Raw genomic sequence first — 25,702 nt, 5'->3', positions numbered from 1 at the left:
GGACCCAACATAGCAGGGGATGTCTGTCACAAAACTGGGGGGCTAGTTACTTATAGACACTTGTCAAGTCCTGCAGCACAAAAATCTTGAACACTTACAAGTTAAAACACATACAAAGCCATCACACGTTGCATGTGTTGTAGGAAGCAAAGAGAAACAAAATGTACTATGTCAAGGTTGCTTCTAGACTGTTAAGAGTATAACTTGATTTGGTGCGCCTGACTGTTAAACATCACCATCTGCATGGTTTTCCATGCCTGGGGTCTGTGCCCAGGCAGCTGGGTTCTAGTGAGGGGCATAGGGCAGAAAGTTCCAGTGGACATAGCTCAGTCATTTCCAAGGACAACACTGGCATCTTGGGGGAGCGCTCTTGACAAAGACAGCACAGAACTCAGTATTTCAGGGCAGTATTCAACTGCCAGACCCACAAGACCATTTCTTGTCCCCGCAACTCCTTACTCATACCACACCACCCACATTCACACTGACAAAGCTGGTCCATCCTGTACACGGAGTGAATCAGGGATCCTGTGTCAAAAAATAGCAGGTAATCCAGCCTGCCATTACTTGATCACAGTATCTGCGTAACTATCAGTCTGCCTTTGCATACAGGCAATCTTAGTTCACGTATGTATTATTTTATAAGCAACTTTTATGGGTTCTTTTCCCCATAGGGGAGAAAGTTGAGAGACATGATAGAAGGGGGAAGGGGCAGTTATAAATATATGCAAGTCAAATGGGGAGGGGGGGAAAAGAAAAAAAGAAACTGAAACCACTTCCAGTTTCTCTCTCCAACAAATTCTACACTCTCATGGTCTCTGGCACCACTTCATAGTAACCCCAAAAGATGTTCACCTACCTGTTCCCACAGCAATAGGAAACAAACAGTAAAACAGGAACAAAGAACCTCCCACCTCAGATGACCAATATAATCCCACAGCAGCACATCATGAAGGGAAAACTTTATCATTAAAGCAAACACACATGCACACACAGACAGCTCTACTGCTGTGCCCTATTAGCATCCTCCCCATTTTCTATACGCAGCTAATATCAAGAGATTTATATTCAGGCCAAAAGCTCATGCTGGCAGGAGAGGAAAGTACTTGGGAGAAGAGAGCGGGGGCAGAGGGGGAAAAAGCCTACAGTTTCTTGGCTTGCGATCAGCAGGCTGGATGCATTCTGTGGAACTAGGCCAAAGCATTAGTTATTATATTCAAGAGAACATCTGAATCCCAGCTCAAGGGAGCCGAGTTTGCGGCTCTCATTTATGCTGTATATCAATTGAATATCAAACCACATTTTCCGCCTTCTGAATAATAAAGCTTAATAGTTTGGGACTCCCATATGGTCTATTGTTAAAATATTTCCAAACACTGGCTGCTGTTTTATTTCTGAAGGGAAGATTTCTCTTTCCTCTTCAAGCTTTACTTGTTTAAAAGGTGCTTGTAGAAAAAACTAAATATATTCACCTTTTAAATATTTCCAGAGTTTTAAGAAGGGGTGAAAAATTAGGGGATAAGGAAAAGCAAATACATTTTGAAATTGGCTTTTTTTTTTTTTTTTAAATGTCACATGCAAATGTTTGTTCCAGGCAGAAGCAGCTGGTGCCACCGGGCTCTGCTGTTCAGAACAGGGGGTGCAGAAGCTTTCAGAAACCATGAGCTGCTCTAACAAAGAAGGACCACACAGACTCAAACCATTCACAAAAGGACCCAGGCCGATTATTTGACTATTACTTACAAGGAAGCTTGGCCAGTAACGCAGGCAATAAATACTGGAGAAACCTGTTCTGTGCATAACCCGGGTTTGTCTTTTCACAAGTCCTGCTCTCTAATTAGCTACTCATTCCTGGAGGGCATTGCTGATGGATGGAGTATATCAATTTGGTATATTTTTTAAAAAGTTAAGAAACTTGTTAAATAATAGAAGCATCAGCATAATAAACACTCTGTGGTATGTTATGAACAGCCCCTAGTGCTCCTTCCCAGTCACACCAGAAAAAAAGAGTATTCCTGTTAATTCTGCTTTGCAGAAAAAGACTTAGTGGCAGAGATATTCTCTTAGCTTGCAAGGGCTGCAGTGCCCTGCTCAGAGCCCAGCTGAGAATTGGGGAATGCTCATCTTTTGGTCCTGCATTCACCCCCATTCGATTAGCACGGAAGGACTCAACTGCAGAAGGAGCAGAAGTGAAACCATGCAGCACTCCTAGTTGTGCACTGCTGTGAACCTCCAGCTCCACCTCACCCACTCTATGAAGCACTTCAAGCTCTCTCTGACAGGAGCTCTCAGTGCAGCACCAGCTTGCATGTCTGCCAGTCACTAAGCAAAGCAGAAGGTGCCGAGCTAGGCATGGCCAACAGCATAACACAGCACAAAAATGTAGCAGTTCCTACAGCCCAGGAAGCCAAGAAGGAACTTCTGCTCTCTCCTTACTCTTCTGGTTGAGCTGTCATCGCTGCTTCTCATTCCTGTCTCCTACTTCCCTCCTTCTGCCTGTGTGTTCCCCTCCCCTCCATCACCTATCTGCCCCACCATCACTGCTCTGCTCCATTTTACAGGTCTCCAGAGTCAGCTGTCCTAACCCTGAAACTGGTTGCTCCTACTCATCAGCTGCCTCCTCCCCAGAAAGGAAGAAATTCCAGTAATTCAACATTCGATGTCATCCCAATTCAGGGAGAAAAACTGAAATTCGAGACCTTTTGTAAAACGGAAGTTCACAAGTTTAAAAAAAAAACACAACAACCCAAACCCCACCTATTTGTGAACACCAGTGCATTTTGTGTCATTTGAAGAGGAATATTTTTACATTACTGAAACCAAAGTTGGTTCATTTTGGTTTGGTGACCTGACCCGAGAAATTTTGTTCTGAGTCAGTACACCATTGAACTGCTTTTATTCCCACAATGTTGCATTGCCTCAGACACTGTAGTTTGGCAGCCTGATAACCCTGCTCTCACTTCTGGGTCAGACTCCCTGCCTGGAAGGCAGTTCCCATAGCACACACCGAGGTGTCCCATGGCACAGCAGGATCTCTGAGAGAGCTATTATGCCATATGGGAAGGCCAGGGCTCTTGGAGTCCAGCAGAAGAGGACAAGTACATCAGACAACAGCTCTCTGACCAGCCGAGGACTACTTGGAATCCAATGCAATGTTTTGAACCAGTTCCGAGTGAAGCCTTTCAGACTAATTAAAGCAAAACAAAGAGATATTCCCATTCAGGTAGTATAGACAGGTCAATATAACATATCCAGTAAAAAACTAGTTTATTAATATTACTGGTGATCAGAAGTCTAGAATTGGGCTTTTCTAGACACACACACACACAATTTGAAGTGAAAAAGTCACTTCAAAGAAAAACTCACTCCTACTGACCACAGCAGCGTTCTTACAAACCGTCTTAAAAACAACACAGTGAACAAAGCTCACGCTTATGGAAATTTCCCCACCAGGGAACTCAAATCATAGCAATATTAGCACCCCTCTGCCTCCTACACAGCTCCTGTTGTGACCCAAGGACTGTAAGACCAAGTTCATCAACCAAGTATAATGACTAGTTTAGAGTCTGACAAGTACTGAAGTAGAGATTTTGTAACAGATGTCTGAATGGTCAATCCCTTGCTGCTTCTAGCTGAGGCATGGGCACGGCTTTTAGGATAGTTGGATAGAAGCAAATGCTGGTGGAGCTGCTGAAGGCTCCAAGGTCTGCCCCAAACATTAGGGGAGCTGCCAACTCATGCTCAACAAACAGCTTTAAAAACAAGTGGAGAGGGCTCAGTGGGAGGACCAGTATGTATTCACAGAAAGCTAATAGTTTTCCTGTAGGGTCTATAATGCTTCTCTTGTAATGTGTGTTCTTACCCCTAGGTCTGTGTATCTGAGAGAAGGTAGAGTGCGTGTGCATATATGGTTTTGATTTACTTTAGAAAAAAAAGAGAAAAAGGAGAGACACTTAGCCTGTAGTTTCAGTGTTGGAAACTGCAATAAACCTCTCTTTTTAAACCCTATAACCTTGTGACTGTTTTATAGTTATAAGGAATCATAACCAGAGAAAGATTTAGCCTAACAGTGATCTGCCCTCAAAAACATTAATCTGTCACATCTAATAGAAGGGGAATAAGGAGATGAACCTTCCCTCTAAGTAATTCAAACAGATGGCGTATGGCTTTGGTGGGAACTTACTGTAAGTTGCCCCTATGACAGGGGTAAATTTGGCAATGCTGCATACCCAAAGATGCTGTTTACAAGTCAGTGTGAAAAATATCTCTGTGATTTCCTTGTATTTTAAAAGCTGAATTCTTAATGATCATATCTCACTGCTTTTGTGGTTGACACATCCAACCAGCTTTCCACCCACTTTTTCACCTCCTTTATGCCAGTAAGATTGAGCTTTTCTTTTGTTTCCAATTTCTTCATCTTCACAATGCAATTTTTTACCTTTGAGGGATCAGCAGAAGATAATCAAGTACATTGTGCCAATATGTTAAAGCACAGTTTTCTATGAATATTTCAAATATATCTTTGTTTGTCTGGGCTTCTAGTAGCTTCTTTTTTACCCCATAAAACGCACAAAGGTCTTCATGTTAGTTTCTCTTTTCTTTTGTTCTCCATGCCTTATATGGGAAATAAAGGGTTTATTTTCTGTCCTTCTCTCTTCTTCCCCCAAACCTCAATCCCCAACTTCTCTTTTCTAGTTTTATCACAAGTTCTCTCCCTCCTTTTATCCACCATGTTTCTCCATACTCAGAGTAAAAAAGCATTTCTGGATCGCCTTGCTCTGGGTTCCTTCCTCTCCTCCAGAGAAGCAACACATGGCTCCTGGGACACTTTGCTCTGTTTCCTCTCTTGGAGGAAAGCCAAAGCTTACTCAACTCTTTTCCTCAGGTCTGCCACTCAGCCCACTAACCTATCCCCATTTCCCACCCACACTGAACAAGCCATAAGGTTTCCAAACTCGTCTGGAGAGCTTAATCCTAAATTCAGCTCGTTGCCCTATAAGAGAACAGACATGAAATCAGTATCAATGCTTAAGAGTTCTCATGATATCTCAAAGCAGGTGAAGACCATTATTGTCAGATTCCTAGCACACAACAAGGCTGATAGAGAGCACTGAAAGATGTGGGCCAGCAAGAGACCAAATTCACATGCAGTGGCAGCCCAGGAGAGCATACTGAATTCAGAGGAGCAGTAAACTTAGACACTGTTTTTTCAGACCGGTCAGGGGAGGATTCGTATTAGAGGACCAGAGGGTAATCCCCTGATTACCCTTCAGCATGCTCACAGGGAGCAAATGTCACTTTGCATGGTGAAGCATGCCAGCCAGGGAGCATGCTTTATGTTTCACATTAATAAGTATTAGCATGGAACCCAACTTCCTTCCCCTCCCTATTTTTGATATAATTAAGGACTAGAATGAACATTTCATTTCAGTCTACAACAGCAGCAGACCACAGCACTTCAGAATAACAGGAAAGGGAGAGAATGAAGAAAAAAAAAAAAATAATCCAGGTGGTAGACACTTACTGCTCTGGCCACTGCACGAGATGAAGGCTTGAGTGCACATTTTTGCCTGATTGCATAGCTGTCTCTGCTACCCATCTAATCTGCTTAGAAAACTGGTTTTGAAGGATATGGTTCAGACATACCACTCACATGGGGAGGGGGGGGGGTGATGAGGAAGGGGGGGGGGGGGGGGGAAAAGTGCTGCAGCTGCAAAAGATAAAACAGAGACAACTAATTTTCTCAGAGGTTGCAACACAACCTCTCCCCCTCCTCCACATGCAGTCACTGCACTGGCAGGATAAGCTGGAGATTCTCCAGCGTAAGCAAGAAGGTACAATAAGGTGTGCAGGCCCTTCTCCACCCCCATACCCACAGCCCTTGGGGGTACCACAGAAAGCAAAGGCAGACAGCCCAGCCGCTCAAAGGGAGGCGGTGACATTCCTCCGCCTGCTCATTTGTGTTACCATTTTTCAGAGGGGGACGTGAGAAACGCACGTTGCTAGATGTTATACTGAGACAATAATGAGCATAAGGGAGTTGCAGACTGTTGTACCAATTGGTGGCTGGGTTCTGAACTCTCATTGTGTGATCCGATTTCTCCTGTCATCCAAGCCATTTTGCAAACTCCAAGCACACGTTCATTTAAGCCATGTGTCCTGAAGTCTAAACAGCTGAAGGGGATGGGAGGGGTAGGGAGAGAGGAGAACCACTGGATTTCTGGTGACAGTGTCTAAAATACACATTTGCACAAGGAAGTCTCACTTTAGATAGTCACTTAGCAAAACAACTACAGCTGCTGACAGGCAAGAGGTACAGTTTCAAGTGACCATCAGACGTAAAATAGGCCAAATAAATTACTGCAGTCTAAAGGGAGTGGGGGTGTGTGCTCCCACAAATATAACAGAGATAACAAACTGATTAACAATGGGTGACCCAATGTCAAGATTAGCAGACCCAGTTCTCATTTCAGTTACACCGTAGCAATGACATTACCTAAGATCTAGCAGAAGCGAAACTGAAATCAGAGTCCGACCCAGGATGTCAGGGAGGCAGCTGCTTTAGTTTTTTATGCTTAGAATTTCAGCCCAGTTTGCTTTGTTTCAGGAGTCTAAGCTGTCTTTGGCAGAAGGGCTAGCAGCCCTTGCCAGCTGCCACGTGATCTGCAAGGATGTTTTCTAAGTGGAATTGTGTTGGGGTTTTGTTTTGAGGTGGGATTGAGGGAGAGGAGGTGGGGGTTGTTTTTGATGAAGACAGACAGCACAAGAAGTATATTGGCATTTTTTGTCCCTTTTCTCAAAGATAGTTTTTCCTTTATTTCCATTCCCTGCCCATATATACACTTACTCTCTCCTTTGTCCTCTCCTACACATAGACCCACCGGTTCCTTGAAAGTATCAAGAATGCCAGTTCTGGTCTTTGTGCAGTCTTTGAGGGGACATTGTGTGAGTGCTTACTCCCTAACTGAAGTAAAATACAAGGGTTTTTTACATGTATATGAATAATCTTTAAGCTTTCCAAATATTAATTGCTTACAGAAATTAAGCATCTGCTAACAATAAACTCCCCATACAAATGAGATAGCAAGGGAAAGTGTTTTACTCAGACTGAAACTAATTGCTAAGAATACCATTTTCTTGTCTTTTACAATGGCATTATCAAAATATTTCAGTCCTTTCTTTCATGACAGAAAGGAAAATGTCCAATTTCCATCTCCAACTCAACTTTCAGGGTCCCGCAAAACCAAGTGAGAAACTGGTGATGGTGACTAGCCACAAAATATCCTCAGGGCAGAGACTGACTTTATGGGTTGCAGAGTCCCCCTCCACACCTTCCCTCCCTCCACTGCCCACAGTCCCCCAGGAGTCTGCCCAATTTTCACAAGTATTGCACTACAGACTACATCTGACTCTGGCAGCTAGGTACTGCAAGTGCAAAGAGCAGCCAAAGCGCTAATAACATAAGAATCCTTAGAATAGCCTATGCCAGGGGGAAAGGGGCCATCAACCGAATTTGTGTCACACAAGGAAATTAGTTGGTTGGGTAAAAGCCTCTATATGGCTGCCTGGGAATATAGAGCTAAAAGGGCTTTTGCTGGTTCGAGAACTGCAGATCTCCAGCTTCTCATTTCACCCTGTGCAACTTGGTGCAGAAACATAAAGGAAGAATTCCAACATTCCACACTATTTTATTATACAGGAGAAGCAACTAGTCTTCTGCATGAGTATTTTTTCTTAATTCAAGAATCTCAAAGCACTTAGCTACAGTACTTGCCCTCTATCCACTTAAGGGATGAAAGGCCAGGCCTAGCTCACTCAAGGTCAAATAGCAAGTTCAGCAGCAAAAGATGACTAGTACTCAGTTGCATCCAAATCCCATTCAACTGTTCTAGTCATTAGATTGAAGAGACTTTAAACACCCTCATGGCGTCAAAAATGAGTAATGCCCTCCCAGGCCAGCCTGTGATAAAGAACTGAGAACTCACACATCTCCCTCTGCCTCCCACTCCTCTATTCCCACTCCATTATTGTTTCAGAGCCCACGTGATGAGCTTTTCCTAATCAGCAATTAAATAGTTAATGCTTACATTACAGCAGATGGAACAGGAGTTGCTGCAGGGAAGGTATGCAGAGGAGAGGAGAAAAGAGACAGCAAGAAGGAAAAAGCAGGCAAAGAAACAATCCTGTAGGAAAGCAGTTTTCCCACTAAAAGGAGTGATTAGTTGACGAGACAAAGTAACCCTTAAGACTTTGTCTAGACTAGGATAAAATACTATATTGTTGAAGGCGTTTGAGAGGCATAGCATAGGTAAGGCTCACGGCCCTTGAGCATGTGGCAGCCAAGGTAGAGACTAATTAGGACATGTTCACTAACAACGTCTTAATGTTCCACTTTTAAATCCTTGCCCAAGAACTCAAGACTATGCAAAGCAAAGGTCTCTGATGCTGTCCTAATGATTATAAAAGCAAAGCTATGACGCAGCGCAAAGAAATCAGAATGTCAAGGAATTACTGAAGTCTCACATCCAGCATTTTTCATACGCTCATGGAATGTCTGTGAACATTTGCATCTTAAAACATTCACCAGCCTTTTACTGGACAACCTGTTATGATATTTCTCCTTTAAAAAGCTAATCAAAGCTCCCACTGCCAATAGGAAAAGAAACCACACACTAACAGCCTACACTCTTGTGATACTTCTCCTTTTGCTCCAGTGTTTGCTCAAGCAGATTTGGGAGGGAGGGGGTGAGGGGAAAAGAAGCGAGGACTAGAAAGTGTGCCCAGGGCCTTAACAATACCATCATTTTGATAACACATTACCAGATTTGTAATTAAAACCAAGTCCCACCTCACTAGGGCAGCCAGATGCATCCACAGAGAACTTGTTCAGAGAGTTGTTACAATAAATACCAGGAGAATTACGAATGTTGCAGCTTCTTCTTAACCCTTCCAGCAGTATTTCAGGAACCGCCTGTCAATGTGAAAGACTGATAGTTTTTCTCTCAGCTTGTTGCAGGCTCTAGGTGTGCCCCTAACCAAATAGGCTTACCACTTAAAAGCTTAATTGCACCTGTGGCTTAAACCTTATCCCAGACAGCACTCAGGAGCATTTGGGTTTGGGTGTTTCAGGTGTGGAACTGGGGCCTGTGCTCACAAACAGAGCTAGGCAAGTCAGCGTAGGAGCCCCTAGTAAAAGCACTCAGTGCATCAGGGAGCAAGGGATGAGGAAGAAAGAAGTGCTTTTTCCATTTTGATCACATTTAACTGTAGTTATGTTTCCACGCTTGGGTTTGAGTAATGTCCACCTCCTTGTTTGTGACTGAGGGCAGGTTTCACAGTCTCAGATTTCTTTTCCACAACAAAAAGATCAAAGTTTGAGCCACTTGTGCAACTTAGGTGTTTACAGTGAACTGGTCTAATCGCATGGCAAGCCCTCCCTCCCCGTTATCAGTCTCACACTGAGCCAAGCTCCTTCATTCCATATGCACCAGGAAAGAGCCCATGTCTGGCATGGATTATAAGCCACCATCCCTTCTGTCTACTCTTACATGGGAACTGAAATACAGGGTGCTAGGGAGGGGTTTAACGCATTCAAGTAAAGATTCATTCAGGGTCTTCTCTGCAGGGTTGAGAAGCTGTTTCCAGGTTTCATTTCTAAAGAGGCTTTCTACAAAGCAAACACTCTGTGAAGAACCACAATGAAAGAGTAGGTTCCCTTCACTCATCTCCTCAGGATTGCCCAGGTAGTACAGGCTCATAGTGCATCTTATTGCCAAAGCAAACCTGTGCTGCTTTTTCAAAAGTTACTGATGAAGGAAAGATAAAGAAATATGGCATAATAGGAGTCCATCCAGGCAAGCTTCCAAGTCCCTAATCTCATTCTGTCTCATGCAAGGACACACAAATTTGCTGGGTCTCAGTTTTGTAAGCTATGAAATGGAGCTAAATTTTAGGGGTTTGTGAAATTGTTTTAATTAATAATTGCAAAGTGCACATCTTCACATGGAAGGTATCATATAAATATTAATGAGCTCTGACTACTGGCAGTGTGTGTGTCTCTTAGGAATTGTAAGCACCATGGATGGATCAAAGAGGACGTGTAGCTCGAAGAGACAGTGGTGGGAGTTGGCTCTGTGTTTAACTATATTTTAAAGTAGATCCTCAAGACTGTGGTGGATATTCCCTATCAAGTTACAGCAGCTTTCAATTAAAATTACATTTCATCCTTAGGCAAAATTCCACAGTATACCTTTTAATATTAGCAGGGCACATTTTCAGTCATGTAGATATTCCTTCTACATACAGGCATTACTAAATCTCTGTAAATAGGGGTCAAACCAACTGGGAAATAGGGGGTTTACCTTCATTTTTATCTAAATAAATGCCCCTTACCTAGTTACATCACCAAAAGCTTCCTGCTCTACTGGCGATGCTGTGACAAGAAGTAGGATGAGGACATGGCAGCTGGTTGCTCCGCAGTGTTCATAGATCAGTCTGGCAATGCTTTGGACGTGGAGCTGTCTTCTGAACGAACACGGCAGCAAAGGCGGCCTGGTGGAGGTGCCACTTCTGTTTTCCTCAGCAGCCACCTCCAGTACAAGCAGCACAACACATGGCTACAGCCAGGCTCCGGGGGGTCCGAGCCCCGGGTCGGGCTCGGGTCGGGCTCTGGGTGGCTGTGCTGGGGCAGCGGGAGGGCAGCAGCGGGCCCTGGGTGGCTGTGCTGGGGGCTCTGGGTGGCTGTGCTGGGGCAGCGGGAGGGCAGCATGGCCATGTGCCGCCAGAGCCCAGAGCCGCTGCCCCGCTGGGCAGGCACGCCGGGGAGGAGGCCTGCAGCCGCCTCAGGAATGCGGGATGGCCGCAGGCCTCAGGAGTGTTTTCCAAAGAGGTACTTACATTTGTTTCTCTTAGGGTACAGCAAACCTGTGCTTTTTTGTTGTTGGGGGTGGCGGAGGGGAATGAAGAAGAATTGCTTTTTTTGGGGAGTTTAAAAAACATTAGAAGACAACAGGGATCAGGGACCAAAGATCTTTCTTTCCCTGAGGAAAATTTAGTCTCGCCGGCTGCTGCCTTACCTCTCTCAAGCTGTAAGACCCTATGGCCAGCTTTCTGCCCACTTCTCAGCAGGCAGGGCTTCGTAGGTGCTTTGTGAGCCTGACACATGGCCAGCCAGGGGGTCTTCAGCAACCTGCCTCCTTCATGGGGGCTGCAGTCCTCAACAGTCAGAGCAACTGCCCTCTGTCCTGCTCACCCCAGGCACATCTCCATAAGCTCTGCCTTCTGCAGTTGCTGCTAAGGCAGTGCTGTATCTGCCTCTGGTTTTGTTTACACTGGGGCAACTGGGACTGATCGCTTAATACTGGTAGCAAGAACAAAAATCAAATAGCATAGGCACACTCGGAGTGGTTGTCATTGTGTCCCTGATCTTCTTGGTGGGAGTGCAGCAGAGGTGGCATTAAGAATCCTTACCACTTCTTTGGCAAAAGAGGGAGAAATGTGGAAGATGCTCAGGACAGACGACATGATAGTGAGACAAAGAAAAAGCCCCAGAAATTAATTTCTTCCTGAGGTGCCAGTAAAATATGGGATGTTCCCACATACAGTGAGTGGTGGCCAAAACAACGATCTAATAACTTGGATCTACTTGCTGTGTTGTGTGCTAAAAGATGAGACAGCAAACATAACTGTGTTTTGATACTAAATAACAAATGTATGGCCACAGTGCCAACAATTTTTAGGCAAGGAACCATGAACCCAAACCAGAGGGATGGGAGGTTAATTTCTTCCCTCAGCCACACCAGGGAATTTTACACCTCTCTATGAATAATGTTTTCATAGCAAAGCCAGACATCAGTCCTAGCAAATACCTCTCTGTAAACTCTAGCCCAAAAGAATCACTTTGGAAAAGGTCATACCACCTCCTGTTCCCAGAATTAAGTTAATTAGCACTTGTCCCTCTCTGTATAAGGTCAGGGATCCTCCCACAAAGGAGGTATACAACGAGATTGTTAAAAGATGTACATATGCCCTCTTAAGCAAACAGGCTTCTTTGTAGTATCTCTAAGATTCCCTCTGGTCATCCCTGTAGAAGAACTCGCAACTGGAAGGGAAGCAGACTGGGAGATTAGTGTAACCAGTGCTTTGCCAGGTATGAGGAGCACACTGTAGGTCAATAGGCATGCTGGTATTTTAGTACTAGGTAGCAATCTCTCACCATCTGGATGACTTTTATCAGGTTCAGCATCAGCCTTTCCTGCAGAATGAAATATTTGAACTATGGAAATGTTTTCTTACTTAATTTGAAAGATTTGCAGTGCATTTTCCCCTCTGACACACTTTGTTTCTTCTTATTCCATCTAGGCACTTGTGCTATATATATTATTGAAGTATTTTACTTCCCCTCCATGTGACCAGCTACGTGCATTGACAGAAAGTAAATCCAGGTGAGTAACTGCTATCAGTTATACCTGGGTGCAACTGAAGTATGATCAGCAGTGGAGGTCAACACACTGTTCTTTCTGTCCACAAAGAAGTTACACAGTTCACTTACTGAAAGAAGGAAAAAATAGAGTAGTTCTTGGGCACAGAAACATAGTCACAGGTTGCCTGCCACAGTACCTACTGCTGGTTTACAACAGTAGTTTAAAAACAGAAACCCAAACTCAAGTGTTTAATTACAGACATGTCCATCCTAATCTAACTCTAACATACATAGCATAAACTATGTAGGATGCTAAACCCTACCTCTTCAGCCAGGAGCCTTTCTGACTGACAGCCATGACTGCTTGCTCTGAACACAGCCTCAAACCTGCTAAGCAAGAAAGGACTACACCAAGGAGGACAGGCTCCAGTTCCTGGGACAGAACACTGCTTCACAGGCCCATGAAAAAGGGTCCAGAGACTATGTGTGTCAACTCCCTAAACCACAAACCACAGCTAGCCCTTCCTCTGAGGCACTTGCATGCTGCTCCTTGCAAAGCTGGAGCAAGATATTTTGGCATCCAGATCGCTGCCTTTGGGGGCCCACCCATCCCTTTTGGTCTCTTTCCATTCCTTATCGGAGACTTGCAGCCCCTCTCCCTGGGCAGCAGCAGAAGCTGGGGCATATGTGCCTCCATGTTTGGCACCCTTCTGTTTCACCATCACCCTGTTCTTCTGACCCAGGGTGCAGCTTACCCACCCTGCTGATTCTCTGATACCAAGAGTGGGGTGATATGTAGAGAATCACGTGGAAGAGATGTGAAGCTGGCAACTGACATTTGAAACAGAATGGGAATTCAGGGTGCACTTGGCATTTCAGCTTTAAATTTTAAAATAAACAAGGCAAAACTGAACTGTATCAAAGGCAAATGGCTTATGGGCAGCTCAGACTTGTCCTAGACTTTCAAGCCAGTCATTTCCCATAAATACTCATAATTTTAAACATAAGAAAGGGGGAGAGGAGACAAAACAAACTGAGTCAACTGCTTACTGCCTTTCTGATTCAGAGTCCTCAGCAGATGTAAGACAGAAAATTATTCTAGGAAAAAGTTCCTTTTTATGCATCTGGGCCAGCCCCCAAAATTTTTACCAGAGGGGAAGAAGAGGGCAAGAACTAAACTGCGAACTTGTCCGCACCCTATCAGGAATTCACCCATTTTTCACCTCCCACAGGTATCATTAACATGCTACTGAGAGCAGAAAAAAAAGCAGCTAAGATCAAACACAAGCTAGTAACAAAGCTCTTCCTCTTGTCATCCTGCGATGGGCCAGTATTTCTGGCTGAAGCTGGTCTTTTCCTGAAAGGCTGGGTTAGTTCAGAGTCCCTTTTAAAAGAAGTGCCACACTATGAACGTGCTACAGCTGCGACACAGAAAGTGCAGGAGGCAGGAAGTCTGACGTTCACACCAACCTCAGCCCCTTCACTCACACCTCTTTTCAAATAGCTTTAGCACATGGAGCCCATATTTTCACATTCTCAGAACTAGCTTTATCTATCACATTGCAAGTTTAAGAGAATTTTTTTAAGTTGTACAAGTCCCTCTTTCCACATTCAAAGACCCGCTGCACTGAGAGAAACTTTTAAATTGTTTTTATAAACTGTTCTCCTCTCTGATTTGTGCAATAAGTTGCTACACTCCCTTTTTATATAATATATATAATTTAAAAAAAACTAAAATACAGATTGAAATACCATACCAACTGTTGTCACAGTCCAAAAATGTCCGGATTTTCAAACTTAAGTCCACCCCTGTGTAAAAGGGCCACACACATGTAGGTGTCAATCAGACTTGGTGGCAAAACAGAGGGACCCAGGCTGAGATTTCAGAATGGCACAGACTTTCCTGGACAGAAAGAAAGTGCCAGTCCTCACCCATCTGGAATAATTTCTGCATTTTTCAATGCAGACTTTTGGAATTTGGCCTCAAGATGCCGGGTGCTTGATTTCTGCATCTCCTGCTTTGCAGTGTTTGGTGATAGAAGCAGAAAGAGAGGGAAATAAAGAAAAATGTATTATTTACAAGGCTACACCATAATTACACCTAATATTACCATTGTGACTGTTTTTGCAGGCAACTCAAGAGGTCTGTTCTGTGCCCAGAAATTCTATAGTTGATCCTGTGCATTTTTATTCCATTCTTTTAAAACAACATTATCTCCCTTCCCCTCCTCTCAGCACCAGGATTAAAATAAAATAACAAAGTATTTGTGGGAAGTGGCAAACAAATGGGTAGTAAAGCCTGGAGACTGCCTGGCAGCAGAAAGCCACATGCAGAAATTAGCTATGGCAAGTAACTGAGGACAACAAAACCCAGCATTGTCCAGTGTTTGGACACTCAGCAAAAGACTGATGATTGAGTGGAAAGAGCCAACCCCACATGATACTGCAAGGTCTCAAGTACTATTTTGAATCAGGTAAACTAATATCTCCTGTACCTGTTCCAAACCACACAGTAATATATGGTCTCTGTTTCTACAAAGTCTGCTGGCTGCCCTCTTCGAAGTAGCATCTGTCTTGAGGAAGACCTTGTATTTTCTCTTGGTCTCTGAAAAAGGATCCCAAACAAGTGGCAGGGACACATGGTTTTGGAAGCCCTTGCATGTTTATCTTTACTGATAAGCCTGCAATCTTTGCTGCAAGCACATCAGCATGTGTCTGCAGCAAAACCTTATTCCAGTCAATGCCTTCCTTGGAACAGGCTTCCTCAGAATTGGGCGATGCATTTAACCCCTTAGCAGGCAATCTAAAGAGGCCTTGTTGTAGAAGACTTATTTTTCCTGCTCAAAGATGCATTGTTTTCATACATCTTTAAAAAACAAGCAAGTAAGCTAACCCTGCTTTGAGATGGCAGCAGTACAGATTATATACCTATGCAGACAGTATCAGGGGAATTTATCTTAAGAGAATTCCTTCTCCCCAAACTGCCTCTGCTTCTCTGCTCATCAAAAGTATTGTCCATTTAAATTAAAAGGATGCAGCTAACTAAATTGCAGGTTGAACACATGAAAATTCATTAAAAGGACTTGTTGAAATTATTCTGTCTAATTGATTTGAGACTTTCAGCAGGAGCTATTTGGATTCCTAGAACTGGAGAATCATAATTCTAAGACATCTGATCCTTTTCTAGTAGGTTAACTAAACCTGCTCATGCAGCTTTGTTAATACTTGAATCCTCAGTTCACACACACACATGCATGCCAAGGGCAAATATCCAGAAAGTCACTAGGGATCTCCCAAAGCTGACATGCCAAGAGCTTGGACAGCCTGAAAATTACAAACAAGTGGCTTTGTCTGACAGCAGGTTCCATTTTTTTCCTCCCACTTGCTCTTTCCCCATCTCCTTCCTACACCCCTGAGTCAACCTTCACCAGGCGAGTTTCAGTTAAGCATGTGCTTTGCCAGAGGTGTTTTTAAATTATGTTTTTAATAGTTTATTTATAGTACACACGCACAGTGCATGATGCTTTCAGGGCTTCTGGAGACTTCAGCATGTCACGCATGACTTTGCCAGGTGGAAGGAACATGAATTCATCAACTGACCCATAGAAAACCACCTCCCCTGTGTCTATGGAGTAAAAGGAAAAGTATCTCCTACCCATTCTTCATAACATCCATGATCAACATACTGGAAATTCTAACTGAAAAATTTTAGAGGAAGCCAGATGATCCCCTCCAGCTGATCTTTTGGCAAAACCAGCAGCCCACAAGACAATGCAGCAATTCTATGTACAATTTCCCAGTAGGACAAGAGTCAGAAAACAGTCTAATAAACTGAACTAGGTGAAACTTGCAGGCAAAGTGCACATGGTCCAGCACTCTGGCAAGCAGTAAGTTTCATTAAGCTGTGTTTGTCCTAAATGGTTATACTTGACCCATGTGACCGGTTTCTCCTTTCATAAGAAAAGTGTAATATGACCACAAGATCAATTCCAAGCAGAAAAGCATGTATTTCTAGGAGCAAATCTCTTAGCTCAAGTTCTGACCCTAAAAGACATTTGTGCTGATGGTTTGGCTTTCCCATCTATATGCAACACAAGCTAGGTTTAACTGCACAAACCTTTGCTGTCGTAGAGAGATCCCACATTCTGCTTCCTGCTCTGTATCAGGCCTGGGCAGTGAACATCCACTGGACAGGTCTTTCAAATCAAAGGGTATGTTCATGGCTAGTTTTAGGATGAGTTTAACTTTCCCTGTTCTGAAATGACGCAAGTTACTGAAATATTGTTTCCTCAGCTGCACAGAAAATAAAACCAGAGCAAGTTACTCAGAGACCTCAATATTAGGAGGTGGCACAGAGGCGTTCTGAGAGGAGAAGAAAAGGATGTGGTAGACAATTTGCTAATGCCCAGAAACTCTCTCTCTGAAAAAGCTAGCTGCACGCCAGAATGCCTCAGGATAGGGCTGAGTCCATTGCTCTTTCCACAAGAGCAGCTTTTTCTAAATAAAGAGGTCTTTACATGCAGGACTTGGGAAACTTAATTCAGATTAACTAAAGTTGTGAATTTAAAGTGAATTAGCTAAACCACATTATATCTCTGTACAGACACACTCATTCAGTATTAAAAGGAACTTTAATTTGGTTTATCTCATTTTACTGAATTAAGAGCATTTTAATTCTAAGAATGCCCATGTAGGGATTAGTGGGTTGAACAAAGGATGAATTTACATGCTGTGCTGGAGTTGAATGTGGCATAGGAAGCCTCTCCACTTCCATGCTAAACTTCATTTCCCTCCCCACTTGAAAATAAGCTAACTAAAATTATAAATGCAATTTTTCTACTTATCCATACCTACAAATCTCAAGCTGCATTAAAAAAACCCTACCTCTGGTTCTGCATTTGCCTTTTGTTTCAATCTGCCATAGCATATGTGGTTTGAAAATGAAAGTACCAGAAGGAGAAAGGACATTGATATCACAAAAAATGGGAGAAGACAACAGCACACAGGAAACATTCGTGACATTACTTCACATACAGAAAAGATAGACACCACATTCCAGCCACATCTGTGCAACAGTCTGCTTATGAACCTGGATCTAGATTCGGCCTCCACCATTTCCATGAGCTACTAATCTGACCACCTAACAGAGGGGATAGTTGGCAAGTTTTAGAAGTGAGATTGTTGTGCTGCTCGTAAGTAGCTGGGTCTGTTTCCAGCTTACCTAAGCAGTACAGACCTCTTACAGCTTCATCAAGGGCCATACAACACCACAGCTCAGCTGCTTGCACGGACACAACATTTTTTGGTCAAAAGACTTCAGCAAAAATAATTTCACAGAGGAGAAATGGCAAGTAATGGTAGATTTCAAGCTGTCATTTAGGAAAAGAGAGTTAACCCCTCTGCCTCAGTTTACCTAGGATTGCTGGGAGAGCTTGTGGCAAATCAGAACCATAGGCTATAGAAGTCCAGCTAGCACAAGGGAGACTGACCAGCTGCTGGAAGTTAGAGCAGCCTGGTCACTGTGGTTACTGAGTAGGCTGAACCCAGAAGATCTTCCCCCACAGAATACGTGCTACTTTCCATGCCACCCCTTTTTGAGTAGGAGAGGAAGGAAAAAAAGGATAAAGAATTTTTATTATAGATATTAAGTAAACAATACTCTGGCTCCAATGCAGTCTTCCATGAGAAGGAAAACCAACTTCTCAAGCAAGTCGAGATTGTTAAACAGGAGACAGATGAAAGCATTGCCTCAAAATGCAGGGAAATCCCAGGCCGGCTGGTTGGGAAAGAATTAGCAATACATAATTAAAAAAGCACTCTCCCCTTCCTCGTCCCTGAGGTGAACACAGGTCCTGCATAATATTGACTTCTGCATCAGCACCAGAGAATGAAGCTATCGCTTGAGGTCTTTCTCATTTCTAGCCAGACCTCTCTCCCTCTTGCTTTCGGTTGCTGGAGGCTATTTCACACCAGTTACCAGCAATGTTCCTATGCAGCAGGACACACTGTTCATATGTGCAGATTTAGCCACTGGAGAACAGCAGGAGGGAGGGAACTAGACAGGAGTTCTATCTTGACTCGCAATAGAAGTTCAGTGGTCCCTTACTGGTGGCCTTGATTGAGCACCAGTGGAGCCAGCCCTCCTGCTCTTCTGTTTAGAAGGGAGGAGTAGGGAAGAGGACAGATCACACTTCACAGGACAGAGTAAATCCTGACATTCGGTAATACCACCTGGAACACAATCTCTCAGGATCCTCTCCAGGAAGAGCTACTGAAAGACCAGGGACACCTGCTATATTCATCAGGCCTAACGCACAGGGAAGACGGGAGACACAGCACGAAGCTGTGTACAGCGCAGTAAGACTTCTGCATATGTAGAGGGAGAAGGGACTGAGAGCAGAGGATAGAGGTATGCAAAATGGAACACTACCGAAAAAGCACACAGGCAAACACAGTTTATGCCTTTAGCAGAAGACACAGGGGCTGCTGACAACAGGCAATCGAGAAAAGCCAGCAGACAATCAAAACTAGCAAACAAAATAAATAGGAGATGTGAATGACAGCTACCCAGAGTGATCGCTGGCCTACAGGCAGTGGTATCAGTGACACACTATGGAGCAACATCACACCTTGCTATCCCTGTCCCTCCAAAAGTTCGAGACTGGGAATCACTCAGAGATGGTGCGCAGTAGTGAGCTGACCTGTGGAGTTCCTTGGTCCCCAATGCAAGAGGTAGGGAGTCAGCCAGAATGTCTGAAGTGCAGGTATGTCGTATGTGATAGAGAATACCCAGCTACACAGAACAGTTGTATAAAGGCTAGAAACTCTCACCTCAGGGCATAAGCCAACCACTAACTTCCTCTATGGGCAAGTTATTCCACAGTTTGTTTTAGGAGTTCTTGTACCTTTCCCTCAAGCATCTGGTGTTTGCCTGTCTTGGAAAAAGGATGCCAGACTAGACAGACAGAACATGGCTTCGTTCTGGTATGGCAATTACTGCATTCCACCCTGGAAGGGGGAGAACACACTGGGGAAAGCAAGGAATGTTAGATGGCAAGTTCCAATAACACACAGCCCCATTAAATAGCTTTCTCTCTCCATCTGGCCCTGCGCAGTCATGGCAGCAGAGCACCAGAAGTGCACAGCAGCATAACTTGGCCCTTTGCATTCTCAGAGTCCTGTGTTCCACTGCAGAATTTTGGAGCAAAGCTGAGCAGGGCTTGGCTCTCACCCTGGAAGTCCTCAGCATGCAAGAAGCAGGATGGTCCCATGCAAGTAAATGTGTTAGAAGACCAGGGGACAGAGCAGATTGCAGTCTGCAGCCCAAGTTAATACAAAATGCAGTATTTTAGAAAAAACAGATCTCATTAGATGCAATAATCCCTCAGCATCAGGCTAAATCAGTCATTGTCCTGTAGGATCTGTGCCTCTAGAGCTAAAAAAGAAGCAAAACACATCAAAGTTCACCTATAAAACCAGTTTCCTGCAACCTTTGAGTAAGTTAACCCACTTCCAGCAGAATAGTAAATACCTCTATCAGCCTGTGAACTAAGGCCTGGAATATTGTTTATACTTGAAATGGGCATCTGGCAAGGTCTCTTTCTTCCTTCTCTGGAGCCAGAAGGCTCCCAGGCTCCTCAAAACAACTGTAATCTGGGGAAACTTAGACCTGCCTTTCTACCTAAAAATTCTTCTCTCTGTTGACTTCAGCTCTGTGCCAATTCAGCCTTCAGTTCCAGGTCTCCCGGTCTGCGTGTCAGCAGAAATTGCTAGTAGATATCTGTCCAAATGAGCTGCCCAGGCACTATCTCACTTGTGACCTGCTTCATGGATACCCTCTTGAAAGCAGCTGCTGATGCTGATGCTGCTTTTATCCACTGGAGCCCTCATTTCCTTACTGCCCATCTGCTGCAGGGGAGGCAGAGCCACACAGACAAGACACAAATAACTGACAGGGAAGACCTCACCACACCGAACAATAAAAGCCAGGAAATCCAAAGCCTACACCTACCTAATGAATTTGGTTTTTAAAAGCAGAAGAAGAATGTGGATAAGCGAACATGGATACAGTTGAATGACTTATCTAAATTTAGACAAGCGGTATCTAAATAATGCTATTTTAACTTATTACTGTAACAAATACAAGAATTGATTTAATAACCTAATGTTGTTTTTGGACAGTAGAGGTCTGCATCAATGGACCAAGACACTAATTATATTATCTTATCAAATCAGTGTATAATAATAGAACTTCTCTATGCATTGATGGAACTAGGCTTAGCTCTGCATCAGAAAACAATCCCTGAAAGACAGAGAATGAGACAGTGTTTAGCAGGAATTCCTTGTGACTGGGTGCACAGCCATTATTTTCTTTCCTTTTCAAAATATTACTAAGTATTATCTTTAAGGTATTACATGACAAGAAATTTCCTCTCATAATCTTTTATTGCTTGTTATTTAACTTCCCTCTATCTTTCTGAGAGGTAGTCAATATAATTCTACAAAAGACTTAAGTAAAAGGGAAAGAACTACTGGTGCATATGCAGATCCATTCATTGTAAGCCTACAATAAAGCTTTTTCCATCAAGGTACAAGCAAAATGACTTGCTGACATTAACTGGCAAGTACTTTGCATTCATATGGTATCTTTCATCTACAGACTTCAAAGCATCTGACAGGAGGCAGGCAGGCGTTTTTTCTTCATCATCCGTCCAAGGAAGAAGCTGAAGCACAGAGTGGCAACGTCTCCCAGAGAAGGTAAAACCATTAGCAGAAATCTAAATTAACCAATTCCCAGTCCTTAAAAATGAACTACTTTGTTGCCAGGACGAATTGCACATGCACCAGAGGGCAGAACCACCACTCACCGACACCCTTCTGAGAATTGCTAGGGATTCCTTAAGAATTTAAATTTCATTCATGAGAAACTAAATAAACACGGAACACAAGAGTACTCTTCTACACACAGGGAAATGATGGGGATCTGAAACCAATCCAAATCTTAAGTTGTGTAGTGCTCAGAGGAGGAGCACTCCTTGAGTGAACCTGCAGAAGCACAGGTCTTCATTCATGAGGAGAGGAAGGGAAATCCTGCTACATAATCTAGCAAGTGTTTAAATAAACCTGTTCAGATGAAGATCTCTCCTCTCTGGAGAAAAACTAGGACTGTAAGAAAGGTTATGGAAATAAGTTTTAAAATGCCATCTTAAAGAAAGTAAGCCTTGTTTCAGCTCTTCACCTTATTCTTATAGCTGAAGAAATGCTGACTGCCTGGAGCACTCAAATGGCCAGCAGAAACTCCTTTTAAACATAAATAGGAAAAAAGATCCCTGCACAGTGCTATTCTAAAAGAAGTGTATGGATTCCTGTAAGTTTGAAAACAACAAACAAAAGATGATACTGAGGCAATCTCTGGAGCAAACGGTCTTTTAGCATTGGTCAGACAGACTGCAATAGAAATATTTAAAAATGCACTAGTCTAGTTATGAGATCTCTCATGGCCTGTGGAGGGGGATAATATTAGAGGCCACTAAATCCTAAAGTTTATTTTTCTTAAAGTTTTCACTTCAAATAAAGCTTTGTTTTAAAATGTATGGGGCCAACTGTTAGAGCATTGAGGTCCTGGTTATTAGCCAGCTAGAGCCCATGAATTATGTTTAGTGAGAAGTTTATTGGCTCAGTAAACACCATTCCAGTTCCCCTCACCCCTGAGCTGTGGAAGCCAAACCAAGAGATATTCAATGCCATGTTACCTCTAGCACCAGAGCAACCATTATCTGATTACAGGCATTTTATTTTTTGTAAGGAATTTGCTATTGCATCATTTAATACACGGAAGTCTTTAAATTTACCGAGGCAACACACAAAGAGTAAGTAACTGTTTGGTCCTGTTTACCATCTTCTGGAGCAGGAATATTTATTTATTTCCATTTCGTAGCTTTCAGAGTCCAAGCACTGCAGAAATGCAAGCCCTTAAACTCTTAGTAAGGCAGGCGCCTGGCAAGGAATTTGAATCACTAGCAACATTAGAGTGAGCCACCACAGGAGCTTTCTGATAAAACCTCCCTCTGGAGCTAGGGCAGAGTACAGGGCAGTAAGAAGTTGCGTTTGTTTCCTCTTAATGCCATTTCATCTCAAGGAGACTTATAAAAATAGGGTCCATTCTGTGTTCTGAGGGCAGGTGGCCAGAGGTCAGACTTAGTCCAGTTGGACTTGGATATTGCTCTTTTTAAGATACACAGTCAAGAACAATTTACACCATTATGACCCGATGGGAGAGCCAGCTACAGCTCAGACACAGTCCCGGTAAGATGCACATGCACGCCCAAAATGGAGCTGGGGCAGACTAATGTGGCATTAGCACTGCCTAACCTTGCACCCATTTGTGCACAGCACCAGGAACCCAGAGACCGAAACAGAAGGAAGGCATCTCCAGAACTAGCTAGACTGACATGTAGCTGTGCAAATCCAGAAGCAGCTTCTACTTGTGTGGCTGGCTTTGTCCTGGGCACAAAGCTGTTTTATCTGGTTACCTTTCACTGCCATGAGCTAAAGCCTCACACACAGAGAGTAAGCAATGATCAGTCAGTGTGCAGTAACTTGTTTGCGTGCTTGTTGTTCCAGTTCTCTGGAATAGCTAAAATACACCAGAAGACGGTACAGGGACTGTGTCAGTCCTTGAGGCAAGGAAAGTTAATTTAATTGGACGAGTAAGGATGCAAAAAGAGACTGCTGTAATAACAGTAGTCTGTTCTGGTAGCAAAGTGAACTGGAACTGAAGGAATTTAGGTTCTCCTCCTAGTTCTCTCCATCTGTCACATCACCTTGGCATCTTGTCATGTCTCTGCTTCCTTTCTCACCTTTTGCCTATACTGTCCATTTAGACTGTGACATTCTCCAGGAAGAGATTATGCTTGTACAGCGCCCAGTGACAGCCTTAGGGCTCTGCAGTCCCTAAGCCAAACAGTGCTTTTATATAAAGACTTTGCTGTAGACCAATTTACGTAACACCAACTATGAAATCTCATGTTCTCATGTAAATGCTTTCTCTGATGTCCTGAGAGTCACGATGCCAGAATCTGTCCATATGACAAGGAAGAACCTTGGCAGTACAGATCCTTAATGTCCAACCTATCCCACAAGGACATGCCAAGGCCATATCATCACACCCATAACGAAGCACCTCTAGGGAGCAGGCACAGTTAAAATCTTTCCACCCCAGTAGTGGTGAAAGACAAGATACCCTTCTCTTTAAACTTAACCCTCTCCCTTCCAAAGAATGCCTGGAATTTCTACTATTTCCCAGCAGAGACTGGAAGGCAAAGACTTGGCATGGGGCAAGACAGATAAGAGCAGTTGCCTTCTCTAGGTTTTGTTAACTCTGCATAATTGCTTAGGGCATGTGATGGTTAGAGAGAGACACACACATCTGTCAGAGACAGACTACAAATCACTGGTATAATACCAAGCAAACAAAATCTAGTTTACAATGTGGCTGTGGTATATAAAACACCTCTGTAAAACTACAGTATAATTCAACTGCTGCAGGTTTAATTTACAAAGTAATGATATAGTTTTCCCTCTCAAAGACTGCCATTTAGGATCACTAAGATGCTGAATAAAGTCTTCGCTGTCTTCTGGGACACATGGTGAAGATTGATTGTTGTTGGAAGCTTCTCTAAGTAAGCCACATTTAAATACCATGTTTTGCAAAAGGGCCCATATTGTCTTGCATGTGAATTCAAGTTCCTTTACCAGTTTAAAATCTGGGTCAGAGCAATTTGCTTACATTTGGAGTCCTTTTCCAAAATTAATGGTATGTGGGATTTAGAGTTGTAGATACAAGACAACCGGATAAACTGCTGTTATCTGCTCTGCATCATGCACATACCATCTACAGTTTTCCTGCTAAGCTTTGTTCACATGTACAACCCACTTCTTTAGCAGTTGCACATTCAGCATACTAATGATATTATTCTTGGCCATCCTGTTAAACTCACAGTATAAGTTAAATGCACAGTAGGGGGCCCTGCTGGATTCTCAACAGTGTTTAGATGGCTACAGATTATAGCTGGCCAAGGGTGGAAGTTTTGATAAGCAGCCATGAAGTTGAGAGCTTTTCTATTCAAATAGGATGGTGACTAGTGCTGACTCTATCTCTGTCCCTTCTCTGGTGATAACTAGATTACCCAAATGTACTATGCTTAGGGCTGCATCAGACCACCACTTGGAAGCTCCAGTTAGTACTACATACAGCTGCCAAATTGCTTAGCTAAATTTCACACAGGGATCACACAGAACAACTATGATGGTTGATGTTTGTTCCACATTGCCATTCAAGGAGGTACTTTTGGATTACTAATAACTTGTATGACTTGGGTGCTGGCTATTTCAGAGATTATTTCATTGTACCTTGACAGGCAGTTGTTAGTTGGATCCTAAGCCCTCAGCACACATGTTTAAGTCTCTCTGATCTGGAAATTTGGGTGGCGTAATATCTGCTCAGGAGTCCCACCCAGAGCTAGGATCCTGCCCAAATTTATTTTGGTGCTTCTTGAAAGACGAGAGACAGAAAGGAAGGAAATAAGAAAGAAGGCCAAAACCACAAAACAAATTTGCAAGTTAAACATACTGACAGAACTGACCTGCAAAGTGGAAAACAATAACAGAGAATTATGATATCCACATTTTCTCATAGTATTCCTCCAGGTACAGAATATCATATTTTCTTAGTACAAGCTACTTTGGAGCGGCAATCAATGAAAGACATTAAGTACAATAAAAATACTGGGTTTAGGATAAAAATGTGGTTCCTACCTATGGGCTTGTAAAGGAAAACTCAGCAGTCTTAACTTCTTGTAGGTAAATTCTGAATTTTCATCCCCTTGTTCATAAGCCAGGCAGAATAAAAATATCCACCTACACTAAACCAAAGGGAGCCACTTGTAACCCAGACACAACCACAACAGACATTCTCAACAGTCCTTGGCTTAATGGAACACTGCTTTGTGGTTATACCCACCACTAGGATTTCGTCTTGCAAGTTCTAGCACATTAAATTTATTCCAGGTCATACATCAAATATAATATTAAAATTTAAGATGGCATTTGAGATTGAGACTTTCTTTTGCAGTGCAAGTAGAAAGAACACAGTTAGGACTGTGGGTGCATGAGCATATTAATACATAAACACAAACTTGTAGCCATCATTCAAGAAAAACAATTGGTCTTTAAGAGGGGAAAAAAGTTGTAAAAAGAATCAATTCCATTAAATAGCTCTAT

At 43.1% G+C, this 25,702-nt stretch overlaps 1 protein-coding gene across 1 annotated transcript in view; it reads right to left on the bottom strand.

Annotated features, from left to right (window-relative positions):
* The window catches only part of HIC2 (HIC ZBTB transcriptional repressor 2), a 44,294-nt gene extending 35,339 nt beyond the window's left edge, over nt 1–8,955 (bottom strand). Inside the window, exon 1 of the mRNA XM_040603515.1 lies at nt 8,849–8,955. The gene's annotated coding sequence lies outside the window, so the exon portion shown is untranslated. The remainder of the gene's footprint in view (nt 1–8,848) is intronic.
* Between the last annotated feature and the right edge of the window lie 16,747 nt (nt 8,956–25,702).

Source organism: Falco naumanni, chromosome 1 (genome assembly GCF_017639655.2).
Source record: "Falco naumanni isolate bFalNau1 chromosome 1, bFalNau1.pat, whole genome shotgun sequence".
Taxonomy (NCBI): Eukaryota; Metazoa; Chordata; class Aves; order Falconiformes; family Falconidae; genus Falco; species Falco naumanni.
Note: the sequence above shows the minus strand (reverse complement) of the source record. Positions and strands in the feature narration are given on the sequence as shown.